Below are 15,751 nucleotides of genomic sequence, written 5' to 3' on the forward strand. Positions count from 1 at the left end.
ATGATACTAAGATTTTGAGCAATGCAAGATGAAGGGAATATACCACTAGGGTAAGTCAAAATGACATTTAGGGAGACTAGGAATATGATAATGCTAATGACAATGGTATATGCAAGGTTTTCAACTTAGGTGAAATCTTTGGAAAGTATTTTGTCTAAGAGTTTAACCTTGTGATGATGGACTTCAGATCTTGACCAAAAAGTGATAAAAGACAAAAAGATCAAGTTGGTAAAGATGCAAAGGTCAAATCCATCAAGATATAAATAAATTTTGACCAAATAAAAATGATAAATAAGATAAATGACTAGTCAAGATCCATCATCCATCAAAACTAGGAGATACTCTAGGACTCATACTTTGTTTCAATTTTTTACTAAATTCAAAGGTTTTGGGTTCAAAATGATATTTAGGGTGGTCAAAATGTTGGTTATGCTGATTGGATATGCAATATGCAAAGGTCCTATGAAGAAAAATGAAGTTTTGGGTGCAGGATGTCATTATGGGTTAGATGAAAAATGAGGACCTACAGAGGCTTCTAAATGTAGTTTTAGGGTCCCAAAATGTAGTTTGGAAGCGTAGATGGGTAGACCAAAGCCATGATCAAATTGATCAATTGATTGAAATTTATAACATTCCAAGGAAACATGACATGAATTAAGGACACAACATTTAACTGATTTTTTAAAATGCTACAAGATCGAGATTGGTTGGTAAGTAACTTCAAGAGATACTATCAATGTTATTGAATGGTTGAAAATGCTATGATCTGACACTGAGAGACTCAACATTGTCAAAGATTAGATGATGTGAATGATAGTTTGACCTGATATTGAGAGCCATGATAGTAATAAGGTTAGATTGATAAGATTTGATAGATTGGTAGGTTTCCAAGGCACTAAAAGCCACGACAATGCCTAGGTTTGGACAAATGATGAAAGATTTGGGATGTTTGACACATTTTGGGTTAATTAAGACTGATTTTGGGTGATTATGGGTTGATTTGGGGTGATTCTAAGTTGATTTGATATGATTTTGAAATGATATGAAATTGATGTAAAAGACGATACAAATGATGACATACATTGTTGAGATATGATCAAGTTGGCCAAAAGATCAGAGTTAATAGAATGAGAAAATGTGATGAAACTATAGATGCAAACCATTTTTGAGTGCCTACACATAGTTCTAGCAAGTGTCATATATTTGTTGTCTAGGTACTTTGGCCCTGAATCTCCAATGGTTGCCAAGTGCAACCTCATGAGTTTCTGTCATGCCTTGAAGTTATCAATGTTCATCTTGGGGATCTCCCTGCTATAAGACATCTCAATCTTTAGGCTAGGTCCTTAAAACCTTCTTAGTAAGCAAGAAGAAGCTTTGATACCATTTTTTTGAAATATAAGAGGAGTAACTATGAGGGGAGGGGAGAATCAATTACCACTAACATAAATCCCATATCCCTTTAATGTCAACATAGGATATAAACTTCACTAAGAAATATTGATGCACGGTAAACACATAGGCACTCAATTTACAATAGTAAATGTTATATCTCGACAAATTCTTAACATTCAAATCTTATAATATTTTCTATGATTAATCTTACTTAACTTAGTTTCATACACATAAAATAAATAGCATGAATACATGTGACACCAAGATTTAACGTGGAAACCCAATTTGGGAGAAACCACCAATTGCAACTAGTTACTAATTTTTACTCTTCTAAAGTGAGCCTTGTTAGGGGACAACCCTTTTTAAAATTACAAAACACACTGTTAGGTGTAACCCTACTAGAGGATTTAATCACCTTGTTAGGAGTGGCCTTGAGGTCTTTAGACACTTCAATCTAGAAATGCCACCTTGTTAGAGGATTTAAAAATAGTTATTAAGCCAACTCTATTAAGAGATCTAGAACATTGATGCAATGGTTAGAGAGTAACAATGAAATGACATGATTTATGATGCAACTAAATTTCTAATTACAAATCTTAATTCTAGCTTATTTACTTGATCCTTTTTTATTAAATGTATCATTGTAGCTCCACAAGAATATTCTACTTATCCTTATAATTCACTTCCTATAAGCATCTTCAATTCTTCTATTTTCTTGCACACATTCAATCCTCAACTTGACCTTATATTTATATCTTATGCATTGCAAAGTCAACTTGAACAAAACTTAGAATAATTAATTGGCTAGAACTAATAAACAAATCTAATGAACTCAATAAAGCAAAACAATAAAATCCCTTGTTAGACAACCCTGCTTTGTACAAACTAACTTAGAAATGATTTTTCTTTTTTAACCAAGTTAACATGGTTAGCACTACATCTTTACAAAGTTTCTTTGATAATCAAGTGAACTTAGTTCATACTAGTTCCATCCAACTTTTCCTTCATTAACCAAGTGAGCTTGGTTAACACTCAATCTTCTACAAAATTCTCCTTTGTTGCCTAAGAGAACTCAGTAGACACTATTGTAATCACCTAAAAATGGTCATCTAGACTATTATCCCCCTTCTCAGCATTTTGGCTAATTTAATTAATCATTTACCTAGACCAAATTGCTAATAATCAATTAATTTGATTATAATCTATAGTTTGACTATGCTATCCTAAGTTCATTATTTGATTAAAATAACATGTCCCCTTTTAATTAAATAAAAGACCCCATTCTTCTTACCCATTTAAAGTGCACACATAAAGTCCTTTTTCTATTTTGCAAATTAAAAGAAAAGGCTTGAGAGACTTTTGTCTTATATGACAAGTCAACTTATTTTCTATTGGTTGACTTTTGTGTGCACGTGGATCCCTCCTATTTTTGAATTCAACTGTTGATCATCCACCATCTCAAACTTGATCTCTACTATTAGTATGACTTTAAAAGGGAGAGAGCTTTCCCCCTTAAAGGATCCACAATCTTGAGTATTGTTATGCTGTAAGTTTTCTACTTGAATTCTTGAGATTTTTTGTGGAGAATACTATTTTTTGTCCACATTTCTTTCATCCATAACATTTTTTCATATGGCATCCTAGTTTAGTTGCATGTAGTGTAATTCTTTTGCAAGTATTTTAGATCACATAGTCTAATTAGTAAGGATGTAACACTTTCACTTGCTTAGCTTAATTGCATTGTGTATTTCATCTTAGTTTACTCTCATCCTTGCATTGTATATTCAAGAGTTCTTTGACACTAGCATTCTTGCTCTTGCTTAAAGAATCTCCCATTTCATGGTTTACTAGCAAGGGTTGCATTCCTAAGGCTCAGCTAAGAGCCATTTTATGATCATTTGTATGCTTTTTGCACTCCATGACTAGGGAACCCTAAGCTGCCATTTCAAGCTTTCCAATCTATGAAAAACCTTGGATAGAAGGGTTTAGGGAAGTGCACTTTTCTTAGTGTACATTTTTGGCACCCACCATTGGGTAGAACGTCATGTTTTGTCCTCTACCTTATTGTTTTTATTTCATTTTTTCTTGTTATCCATTCCTTTTTTTATTTGTCAAGTCACAGTTTACAGGTGACATTTTTCTAGTTTCATATGACAGTTCAATAACTATTGTGCAATACTTTGTTGGAAAAAGGGTTGCACTACCATACTGAAGTATATCTCCCTACTATAGAAGACTTGTCATCTAGCTTAAAAAGAAAAATCACATAGGGAAGTTCTATCACATGGATATATTGAGAAGTATCATACAATAGTCTTCCAGCAAAAACTATCGCCTGACAGAGATTGCTTGTTGTTTGGGGTGTTTTGGTTAGTTTTTAGTTGTTTTTAGCTGGTTGCTAGCTTTTTTAGGTTTTTAAACTAATTTATAGAGGTCTATTTATAGGTTTCCTTTTATTTTTAGAGCTAACCCGTGGTGCTAATGGTTGTGGTTGTAGGCTGCCATTTTGAAAGACTTGAGACATTGCCTAAAAGACCACATGTCAAAGCTTCAAATGCAAAATGGTTACTAATGGTTGTTTGTAGGGCTATCCAATGCATAAAATCCAAACATTTGCATGTTATTTTATTTCATGTGTTGCATCTACTAGTTGTTCTTTTTTTAAGGCACATTATGCTTGTTATTGAGGTTCCTTGGTGATAGGAGAGTATGATCTTCACCCTTGTAGTGTATCAAAAATATTGACTCACCTTTAGATTTCAAAATCAAGAGGGTAATTCAATCTTCTTGGGATGTTTGGGGGAAGAAATCAAAGTAGGAGAGTATGCTCTTCACCCTTGAGGTGAATCAAAAATCTTGACCCTTGAGAGTGGATCCATTTTGTGGTAGTTAGGATCCTTTAGAGGGCTTGCTCTCAAACAACTTGAGAGGAACAACCCAAGTGGGGACAAGAAAATTACCTGGCTCGTCCAACCCACTATAAACTCAAGGCTATCAAGGACACAAAACTTGGGTAGACATAGTGTCTGTCTTTGCTTAGTGTGATCACTTATGGGATTTTGACCATAGGGAGATCACTAGGCATAAATGCTTAAGGTTCTCTTGTGACCGCGAGGTTTGTTACCCACCGCAAGGTGGGGTGTCCTTTAATTGCATGCAAGAGGAACACTACAAATAGAAGCCCTATCTAGGCACCCTAGATTAGTATCCACCATATTTTGCTGATCAACTTCTTGGTGCAAGGATCAATCCTAGTGGACTACCTAGATCACCCCAAGATTTACACTCACCATATGTGTTCTCTTGGTTGTTCTTATGGAACTTCTATGACAAAGCCAATATCTCTTGTGGGTAACCACTTGGTGTGAGGCGAAGGAGCATCAAGCATAGGCCAAGTTGTTGAGCAATGAACTGTGACCTTAAGGTAGATTGCTTGGCTACTATTTTTGAATGTGTTGACTAGTGTTAACATTCTTGCACATCAAACAATCATAGTAATATTAGTAGAAAGGTTGTTATGATATCACAAGTGTGTGTTGGCAAGGTTGTTTTGTTTGAGACATGTTAAAACACTTACTATTTGCAAACCTTTCTGATAACTGACATAAACTAGAAACATACACTGTCTGATTTAAAAAATTAGTTGATTGTCAAGATTGAAACACAATTATTGGAGTCAAAACTAGTCTTTTGTACACACAAACTAGCACTTTATCACCTACTCTCTGAAGAAATATTGCACACTTGTAAGTTTCCAAAATTGTATCGCCTACCTATTATGAGTTATATTGCACTTGTATACTGAGTCTATCGCATTACTTTGTTGGAACTATCATTTGCAAGGAAATTATTGCCCTCCTACTATGAAGATTATCATATGAAATTTTATGTTATCCTAATATCACTTCATAACTGAGAAAGTATCACCTAAAACTATTTCTTGGCAAAACAACATCTGCATTCTAGTTTTTCTGGTATAGGGTGTGTTACTTCTATCTTCTAGGTCTTGGTTGCACATCTATATGTTAGGAAGTTGTCCTAGGTTGAAAAGATGGGTTTAGTCTATCAGATGTAAGTCTTGAAACATCACTAATAAATCACTTGTCAAAATTTGGTTACTGTTCTTTTCAACTACTTGCTATTGAGCTTCTTGCTCGTTCACTTGGCTCGAGTCACTAGTACTGTAAGTTCTTGAGCATTGTTTGACAAGCCATCTATTACACTTTGACAAGTGACTAATCTTGATTGTGAAAGCTTCAAATCTAACTAACTTTTCTCATCCTATTAAACAAAGACAAGTCCTTACATGCTGGTTACAACTAGATTTCAAGTTGGGAGTAATAGTTATACCCCTTTTATTTTCAAACAATTAGAAACCCCACCTAGATGTCCTCACAAATAGCCTTATGTGGAAGACCTTGAGCCTATTGAAACACACATAGCTAATGTTAGGCATAATCTACTTTATAGTTTTGAAAACCTATTTGAAACACCTTGTGAGACACCTAAGGGTGAGAAGGTTTGGTCACCATGGTACATCCTGATGAAGTCCAACATCATTTAGAAGAGCAAGCACATGAAAATCAAAGAATCTTTGAAGCCATGTACACTAGGGAGAAAGAACATCAACAAACTAAAAACCATAACTATACTCACCATGAAGGAAACAAGGGGACTTGCTCCTGAAATCCTTTTGATGGAAATGATGGTAACAACACACAACCAAGAACTCCTAGAGTCACCACAGGTGCATACCCTTCTCATCATAAAAGTGATGAAGAAGTAACTAGAAAAGATGTTATCAAATTCCAACAAGCTAGCTTTACTTAGAAACTAATGCTTAGAGATTTAGAGGCAAATCGAGACCAATACTTCTGATACATGGTAGCAAGAGGATGGAAACTTCCCCAAGATTTTGATATAGAGTGCATAATTCCAAAATGAGAACCCACTAAAGCTGAAATATTAAGGAAAGAAATACAAGAACTAAAGAAATAATTTGCACAACTGCAAGCCTCAAAAGAAAAACCCAAAACTTCATTTGTTGAATCAATATGTGCACTTCCATTTGTTAGGATTCTTTACAGGCTACCATTTTATAAGGATATAGAGGTTCCTAAGTATGAAAAATATGATGGAAATGGTGATCCTCACGATCATGTGAGGCATTTTTATGCTCTTAGCATGGATTTTATGCATGAGGACACCTTTCGTATGAGGTTATTCCCTAGGAGTCTAAGAGGGCAAGCTATGGAATGGTTCACCAAATTGATTCCTCCTATTAAAACATTTGATGAGCTTTCACTATGTTTTATCTAGCAATACTCCTATTATATTCAACATCTTGTAACAGTGTTGGACTTATGTAACATCAAACAAAAACTAGGAGAACCTTTCACAACATATCTTCAATGATGGAGATCATTATACTCTCGATATCCCTGGCAAGTTCCTAAGGCTGAAAAAATTGATATTTTTGTCAATACACTCATACCAAAATTATACTTTAATAACAATTATTCACATCTTTCAATGCCATTGTTGAGAGTGTGTATCGTATTGAAGATGTTGCTATCAAAAGGGGTGATATTCTCATAAACAAAGACAAGAACAATAATGGAAATGGTAAATACAAAGGTAAACCTTGGAATAAAAATAAGTATGTTGTCAATGATGGAGTAGTGCACACTCCTAAAACCAAGGAACCCGCATTTAATCTTTCCACTACCATCTATGCCACAAAGAAACAAGAAAATTCAAAACTACAAACACTTGACAAAAGCTTTAAGTTTACTAAGAAACAACATGTTTACACACCAATGGTTGAGCCCTATGAAGTGGTCTTGCAAACAACTTGATTACTTTGCCAAATAATTCCTGACCCTATGACCTGCCCGTTAAACCCCTGTCATGGAGAGAGGACCATATCTACAGTTATCATCAAAAAAATGGTCACAACACTGAAAATTGTTTTAAGCTCAAAGATGTAATTCAAGATCTTATTAAGGAAGGAAAAGTTGTCAAAGATGGTCTTTCAAAAAATACTGATCACAAAGCTTTTAAGCAAACCTTATCAAAATATGAGAAGGGTGAAACCTCTAAAGATGCTAAAAAAAATCATGATGCCAAGATTAGCTATGCTTATGCTAACACATACAATATTATAGTTATGCTTGAGCTCGTTGAGCATTTATGCATGACAAGTTATAATGATGGCAAGTTAAATGTAGATGAATGACCTAAATTTTTCTTTAAAATGCATGATGTTCCTTAATACCATAATGACTCTAGACCTAAGGTGGTGCTCTAGGTGACCAATTCTTTTTCATCACAAAGTGAACCACTTAATGCTATTACTAGGGGGCAATCTAACATTGTTCTAAAATTTGCCCAAGATTCCAAGAAAGCTTAATCTTCTAAACAACCAACCACTTCCAAGATCTCTAACTATGACTTTGTCAGTCAATTATCATGTACCCCTACTCAAATTTCCATTTTCAAGTTATTAGAGTTATCTCCTTTGCACAAGGATATCCTTGAGAAATCTTTATGCTCTACCAATGTTCTTGTAGATATTGATGCGGAATGGTTCCAAGCTATGGTGAATCATATCTCTTCAACTCATCACCTCATCTTTTCTAATGAAGATAATCAAGATCTCAGTCATCCCCACAACCTTTCTCTCCATGTTGAAGTCCAAATCTTTCATACTCACATTCATTGAGTCTTGATAGACAATGGTGCAGGGTTAAACATTATTTCCTTTAATGTGATCCAATAGTTGGGCATGTCAAAATTTTCTATTGATCCTAGGTGCAAGATCACCATAAAATCTTATGATGAGGTTGAAAGACCTTCCAAGGTTCTAATTGTGCTACCAATTAGAGTTGGTCTAGTGCAGAAGGATGTTGTTTTCCAATTCTTAGATATACCCCTTGCATATAATTTGATGTTGGTATGACCATGAATTCATGACATGCAAGTGGTGCCTTTTACGTACCATCAATGCATCAAGTTTTCTTTTAATGGTACTAAAGTAGTTGTCCTCAGTGACAACTCAATGGCCATCAACACATTGTCTACTACTAAAACACTAGTTCCACACAATTGCTCTTCTAATGAGCCAACACCGTCTCTTACAGATTGTGAACAAAAAATGAAAATGATGAGTCTAGGTATGGGCGAATACAATTTGGACTCTATTTTTGCTCTACCTATTTCCCCTCAATCTTATGGGAAGCTGTCCTCCAAAAAGAAACCTTTTACATCCGCGATGACTCTTTTTGGCACCTTTGTCAAGTCCTTAGTTCCCCTAGAAGTAGAAAAAGAAGAACAAGCTATTAAAGATTGGATATATAGGGGAGAGCAAGATGAAGATGATATTATAGTCACCACTCCCATTTCTCCCACACTATATGGAAAAGGATATAAGATTCTTGCAAACATGGGCTATCAAGGTCATGGATCCTTAACTGGTAACAAAAAAGCTCTAGCTGAACCTTTAAGTCATACTCAAGGTCGTAATGCTTGAGACACTGTTGGCCTAGGATTTGGCCTAGAGAATAATATGCTAGCATCTACTCAAAATGCACCCATATCTAGTGAATTAGACGATGATGATTCTCCCTCTATTTCTACCACTTTGCAAGATGAAGACTTTATACCTAAAACCTCTCTTCTTTAGGGAGAATAAACATTCACTACCAATAATAATGATGAGGCTTCCACCTCTAGACAACTAGAATAGGATGAATTTGACCTTGAAGATTTTAATAGAGGATGGATTAGATAAAATATTGCCTATCTAATTGCTAGAGATAAGAGTATAGACTCTCAAAAGTATGAATGGGAAAGTTTATTAGATGCCTCTTGTGAACTTGAGGTTGATGTCATTCACACTTATGCAATTCAATCAAATGTGGTAGATGAGTCTAGTGTAAGGTTCGATGAGTTTGGCTTGCAAAATGCTTTAGTGGGTCATGCTAGTCCCTCTAGGACTATTCTTGATTTGGATACCTTTGAAACATTCACTATAGGCTCAACTTCACATGTGACTAGAGATGACTCTTTTCACATCAATAACCTTGAAGCTTCTACCTCACTCTCATTGATTCATCCCGATCTCATAGATTGGTCCATTCAACATTAGACACCAAAAATTGTAGTCTTTCTGAAATTACTATGAGATCACCTATTACCTAAATGCCATTGAAACCATCAATTCTTCCACCAATGGACCCATGATTCACATGACGGAATTAGATATCAAGTACTTTAGTCATAAAATCAAAATAAAAAACAAACAGACAGATGGCGAAAACCACATCGTGGCAGTATTTGAACCTAAAAATAGTAAAAATAAAGATGTATATAATGGTGAAAACTTCTTTGAGGCACCTACAGATGAGGTACTTTGTAGTCTGCCAAGATATTTTCAAGGCAGATCATTAGTTCTCATTGAGCCTACATAGCCAATCAACTTGGGGACAGAGGAATCTCCTAAAATTATTCATGTAGCTCAATCATTATCAGCTAAAGAAAAGGAGCAATTTGCTCAATTTTTTCAAGATAAAAAATAAATTTTGCATGGACATCCTCAGAAATGCTTGGGCTTGACACAAACCTTATCATGCATCATTTGTCTATTTCTCCTAATATCAAGCCTATTAAACAAAAATTGAGGAAGATGCATCCACATGTAGCTTTGTAGGTGAAAGTGGAATTGGAAAAACTTTTGAGTGCAAATTTTATTAGAGCAATTGTTTATGCAAAATGGATCTCCAAAATTGTATTTGTATCCAAACATGATAAAACTATTTGAGTTTGTATTGATTTCAGAGATCTTAACAAAGCATGCCCCAAGGATGATTTCCTACTACCAAACATTTATATGATAGTGGACATGATTGTGGGGTATGAAATGTACTCCCTCATGGATGGGTTTTCTAGGTATAATCAAATTAAGATAGCTCCAACTAATCAAGAGAAGACTGCCTTTACATGTGCATGGGGTACTTTCTATTGGAACGTCATGCCTTCTAGGCTCAAGAATGCCAATGCTACCTATCAAAGAGCAATGACCACCATATTGCATGATATGATGCATAAAAATATGGAAGAGTATGTTAATGACACGTTGGAAAAATCTAGAACAAGAGATACACATCTTGAAGGCCTTAGTTTGATATTGGACTGTATGGAACAATTCCAACTTAGAATAAATCCAAAAAAGTGTGCCTTTGGTGGAACTTCTAAAAAATTGCTAGGCTACATTATCTCAGCAAAAGGTATTGAGGTTGAACCTGAAAAGGTTCAAGCTATCATAGATATGCCTCCTCCAAAAAATATCAGTCAACTTAGAAGTCTACAAGGACATCTATAATCCATAAGAAGGTTTATTTCTCAATTAGCAGATAAAGCTGAACCTTTCAATAGGAATTTGCACAAAGGTTCTACTCATATCTGGAACGATGAGTATTAATAAAGTCTAGATCAAATCAAAGGGTACTTGGCAAAACCCCCAGTTTTGATGCCACCTCTTCTAGGTTGAAAAAGATGTTTGGATGACTTGTGGTTTGCACAAGAAAAGAAAAAGTTGTGTAGGCATTTGTTGGCTCTTGATTTAATAGTTTTGCAAACAACCAAGAAACCAAAAAAATGCATCTAAGGTTAGCAACTTCCTATGATGAATGCACCTGACTGCAGTCTCAGACCAACTATAAGGCTTAACTCCTTCTTCACTTCAGGCTCTGCAAGACCTAGGTAGGTTAACCTTGAGGTTCCAATGAATGGTACCAGTGCATTTAAAACATAAATTTGAACTTGTTAATGCATATTCAACCCCTTATATTTCCTAATAACTCATGAAATGACACAGATCTACAACAGTTAAATGCAAATCTATGAATCACATAAGTTGAGTGAGGGTTAATCCTTTTCAGCCCACTACAAAACATGAAATACTGAAATGATTTGATTAATAATGTTGAATTCAACAAAACCACTAAAATGCAACAGCATGAACAAGTGATCCTAGAAACAATCAGTGCCTTATCTATTGGGAAATTCCATGAATTAATCACATACATATAGATACCTAATACTTATTCATATATTCAGATATACGATCTATCCATTCACCTTGTAAATAGACATCCATGTTCAATCTAAACCTCATTCTTACATGATATCCCCATTAGTAAACTTGCAACCCTATCGATTCCCTTGAAGCATTTACATAACCCCTTGAGTTATAAGAAACAATGAAATAATATATATCCTTAAGGGACTACAACAACATAAGCTCTTTGTTCAAAGATTATAAAACATTGTAGATCACTAATAAAGGAGATGAGAATCAGAATGAAACTAATGACATTCTTGCTCATTTGTATTCATTTCCTTGAAATAATACATTTATATGCATGCAATCAAAACATAGAAACACCTAAAAGACCTTAACTATCTATGTTCTCTTCATTACTACTATTCATACAAGAGAGATTGTTGAAAGAAAATGTGGTATCACAGTATGGGAACACCTCAAAACTGGATCCAAAGCATGGTATCACAACAGTGATTGATTTTTCTCCAAAGACTAGAACCCTTACAATGAGGAAAAGAAAAGAAGATATAGGAGAAGAGTTAATTCCCAGATCTGATAGAAACATGACATCTGTCCACTTGGAAAACCTTCTCAACGGGTTAAAAACAACTCTCTAATCTCTCCCCTCAACTCGTGAATCAAATCTTCATCATTCAGCTCTCAACAACACAAAATATCTCAAATATCTGATTTAACAAGTAACTGATTTCATGCCTGATCTTTACCCATGGTAAAAATGAGAATCAGTAAAAAAATGACTTCTAAAAGTCAAGAAAACCATTTAGAATTGATTTTTTTCACATCCAAACTTCACCAAGCCTTCATATCTACCTTTTATCTAATCTTGATGCTTCATGTTGAATTTTGCTCATTCCACTGAGAATGCTCTGAAATTTTCAAAACTGCTTATAGACTGAACCGATGAATTGTTGTGCAAAATCTGACCGCAAATCTAGAAAATTCATTTTCTCCTGGTTCCAACGATATATTGCACTACCTAGTTTCGACAAAAAATGCCCCCCTGGTAGCAATTTGAAAAACATGCTCGTGGATTGAATCAAAGCTCTAAAAATGAATTTTTTTAAAAAGTATATAGTTAGAACTATATAAAACTTCAAATTTATTTGAATTTTTCATTTGAACAAATCATGCGTTGATCCTCTCTAAATTTCCTTTTTGAATTCATTTCTCCAATCCATATTTTCTCTATTCGCCACTTGTCACCACTTGATTGGCCATGATACATCTTCAAAGATTTTTAATTAATTAATTAATATTAATTAATTCCCACTTTTGAAAGCTTAATTAGCTTTCCTATATCACCATGAGCATATGAAATTTTCCTTACATTCTTATGCATAATGAAGATATTAATATTTTATTAATATCTTTCATATCCCATAGCCGCTCATGCATTTTTGTAAGAGCAAAGTCTTTTGAAATTTTCCTTACATTCTCATGCTCAGCCTCTTACTTTACATCCTTACACTCATGCATATCACCAGAGAGCTTCGCAAATTGTTTTACAACTATACGGGGTCTCAATTTTTGCAACACTGTAGAAGCTTGGAAAGAAGCTTTTGCTCATACGTGTGAAGCCTTCCCGTAGCATCGGGACTCTTTGAAATTCCAACCTCCACCTACATGAATGGAGCATAACCTTGGAGGCTTATAAATTTGGCTTTACACTCACATGCGAGCTTGAGCTCATGCTCTTACGCGTGGCATCAAAATACATGAACTATGACCTGTGGGCACCTCTATCATGGCTCGGCTTTAAAATCTGTGTCATAAGACACTAAGCACTTTGTGTGTGGTTGTATTTAAAGCATTAAAAATCCCATCCCTTATCCAATGTGGGATTATTTGCATGAACGTTGGGCTCCTCTGAACTTGTCTTCTCTAAAAGGGCATTCCTTGCCTGTACATGGGGTTTCATTTACAAGTTTTCCTTTTACTTAGAAATATCCCTTGTCTTTATGGCATGAGATACTTTGCTTTTCGCTATGGTATTCTTCTCTGCACTACCGCCTAGGGTTTGCTCATGGCGTGGATCTCTTTGACTAGTGCTGCTCTTTGTCCTTTTCAATGTGAAGTGCTCTGCACTATTTACTGTGGTCTCCTCCAAGTCTATTGTTTTCTCTTCAGCCGTGGGAGTCTTGTTCTATTCCTATCCATGAGTCTCCCTTTCAACATGGCACTTTTTCCTTGCACAGACTTTGCCATTTTATTATTTTCTTTGCTGTTGCACTTGGTGGGAGCTTATGGCCTCTATTTTTCTTGGAACGTGGTTCTCATGTATATGTGTGGGTCTTTGCTTTTGACTAAAACTTTAAACTTTAAGACTCTTCCTCCTTCATGCGAAATTTTGCCCTTGTTTTACATTGCTCTATTCCATATTTTGTTGCAATATGGTAAGAAACTACAAATAAATAAGACAAATGGTACAGAAATATTAGTTCTTTACAAAGCTATTCCCAACTCAGTTCTCATTGAGTTTTAACAACTAAAACTGCATCTTCCTGCTATATTGAATCCTTCAGCTATAGAAATAGTAAATATGCTTTGCTCAGTGATGATCCTTTTGGACATATTAGAGGCCACAATACTTGCATACATTGGGCTTAGGTAAATCCAAAAAAATAAAACTGATTGGATGGCCAAGTGTAGGATTTCTATCTTCTTCACATGCTACAATCCACCCCTCAACCTTTATTGGAGAAACTTCATTAATCAACTCCATTGGAGATTTTTTGTCAACTGTCTGCATCCATTTAGCAATGTATTTGCACACTGAGCTGTCTCACATTAAAATTTATTTTTTCTTAGCTAAAAAATAATGGGGAAAATAAAGCAAAGAGCTTTTCGACCATGATCTAAATTCAAGTGATTTCAACAAGCACTATTTCAAAAAGATATAGTAGAGACTTGTAATGCAAGAACCAAATATATATATCAAAGGTAAGTGCTTCGCCTCAATAGGATAATGGCATATGGGCTTCTATCAAAGAAGCACAGACAACCTCCAATAAGTGATGATTTTTTCTCTCATGTAAAACTTTAAAACCTCAATGTCTTATCATTCTGCAACAATTAGTCAGAATTAGTCGGGCCCTAAAGTGGGTTCGGCTAAAATAAATTTCATTTCCAAACAACTAAATTGCAAAACTGATCTATTGATCATCTCAAACTGATTAGAATCAAGTTCGATCACTGAACCATCACTAAAACCTCATTTTTACCCTTTACTACAAACTATCAAATTGGTACCAAAAGGTTCGTTGACTGACCTTAAAAACTGACCAAAACCTCTAATCGAGCTCTAAAAATTGGCACACTAAATATCTGCTCTCCATACTTTCACCCTATCAGATTTCATCTTATGACGAATTCCCAGTCAAAAGATTTTTGCCGTCAAATTTGCCTTCTCAAAATTACCTGCAAGTAAACATGTTAGAAAGTAGTAAACTGGGTTCAGATTTGGCTCGAAAAACTAGGAAAATGAGCACATGGGGAAACAAAAATTGGGGTATTGGTTCTCTGTCATGAGGACATTATAAATCTACAATTTGGGCTCATGACAAATAACTGGGCGAAAAGTGTTTTTTGCAAATGGAAAGGGCCTAAAAGAGTGTGCAGATGGATTCATCATGATTTGAAACTTGGCACACATGAATTATTTTCAGAGGACAACATAGTGGTACAATCCATTTTATCTAGGAAATCATAGATCTCAAGTTATAACATCACGAACAGGGGTTCCGACAAATCTGCAAATGTTGACACCAGTAAAAGATAGAAATTGTGTTTGGAATTGCATTTGAAAACTGATCAAACGGATTCGTCAAGAGCTAAAAATTGAAACATAACAAGTCTCTAACATCTAAAATGCAATGCAAAAGGAATTTCAAGATTTTGGTCAACTGGGTCAAAATTATAACATGTCAAAGAGGGCTTCCCAGAATTCAGAATTAATTGCAAAAGCATGAAAACAGTAACTGACCAACTTTGAGGGATTCAAAACCTAGTCAAACATATTTGAAACAACTTGAAATCTGAAACATAGGTTCTCTAGTATGGACACTAGATGTTCCCAAAGTGGAAAATCACAAAACATTTCTGGGTGCGAGATATTCAATCACAAACATAGCCTCTTGTCACTGTTTGACACTTTGGTAAAAATGCAGATTTGAAACTAGCTCAAAACGGGACTTCACGAAATGACATAGAATGATGGTATAACTTCATGGAACA

This window comes from Cupressus sempervirens, chromosome 5 (genome assembly GCF_028749045.1).
Source record: "Cupressus sempervirens isolate cs-2001-9-10 chromosome 5, ASM2874904v1, whole genome shotgun sequence".
Classification (NCBI taxonomy): domain Eukaryota; kingdom Viridiplantae; phylum Streptophyta; class Pinopsida; order Cupressales; family Cupressaceae; genus Cupressus; species Cupressus sempervirens.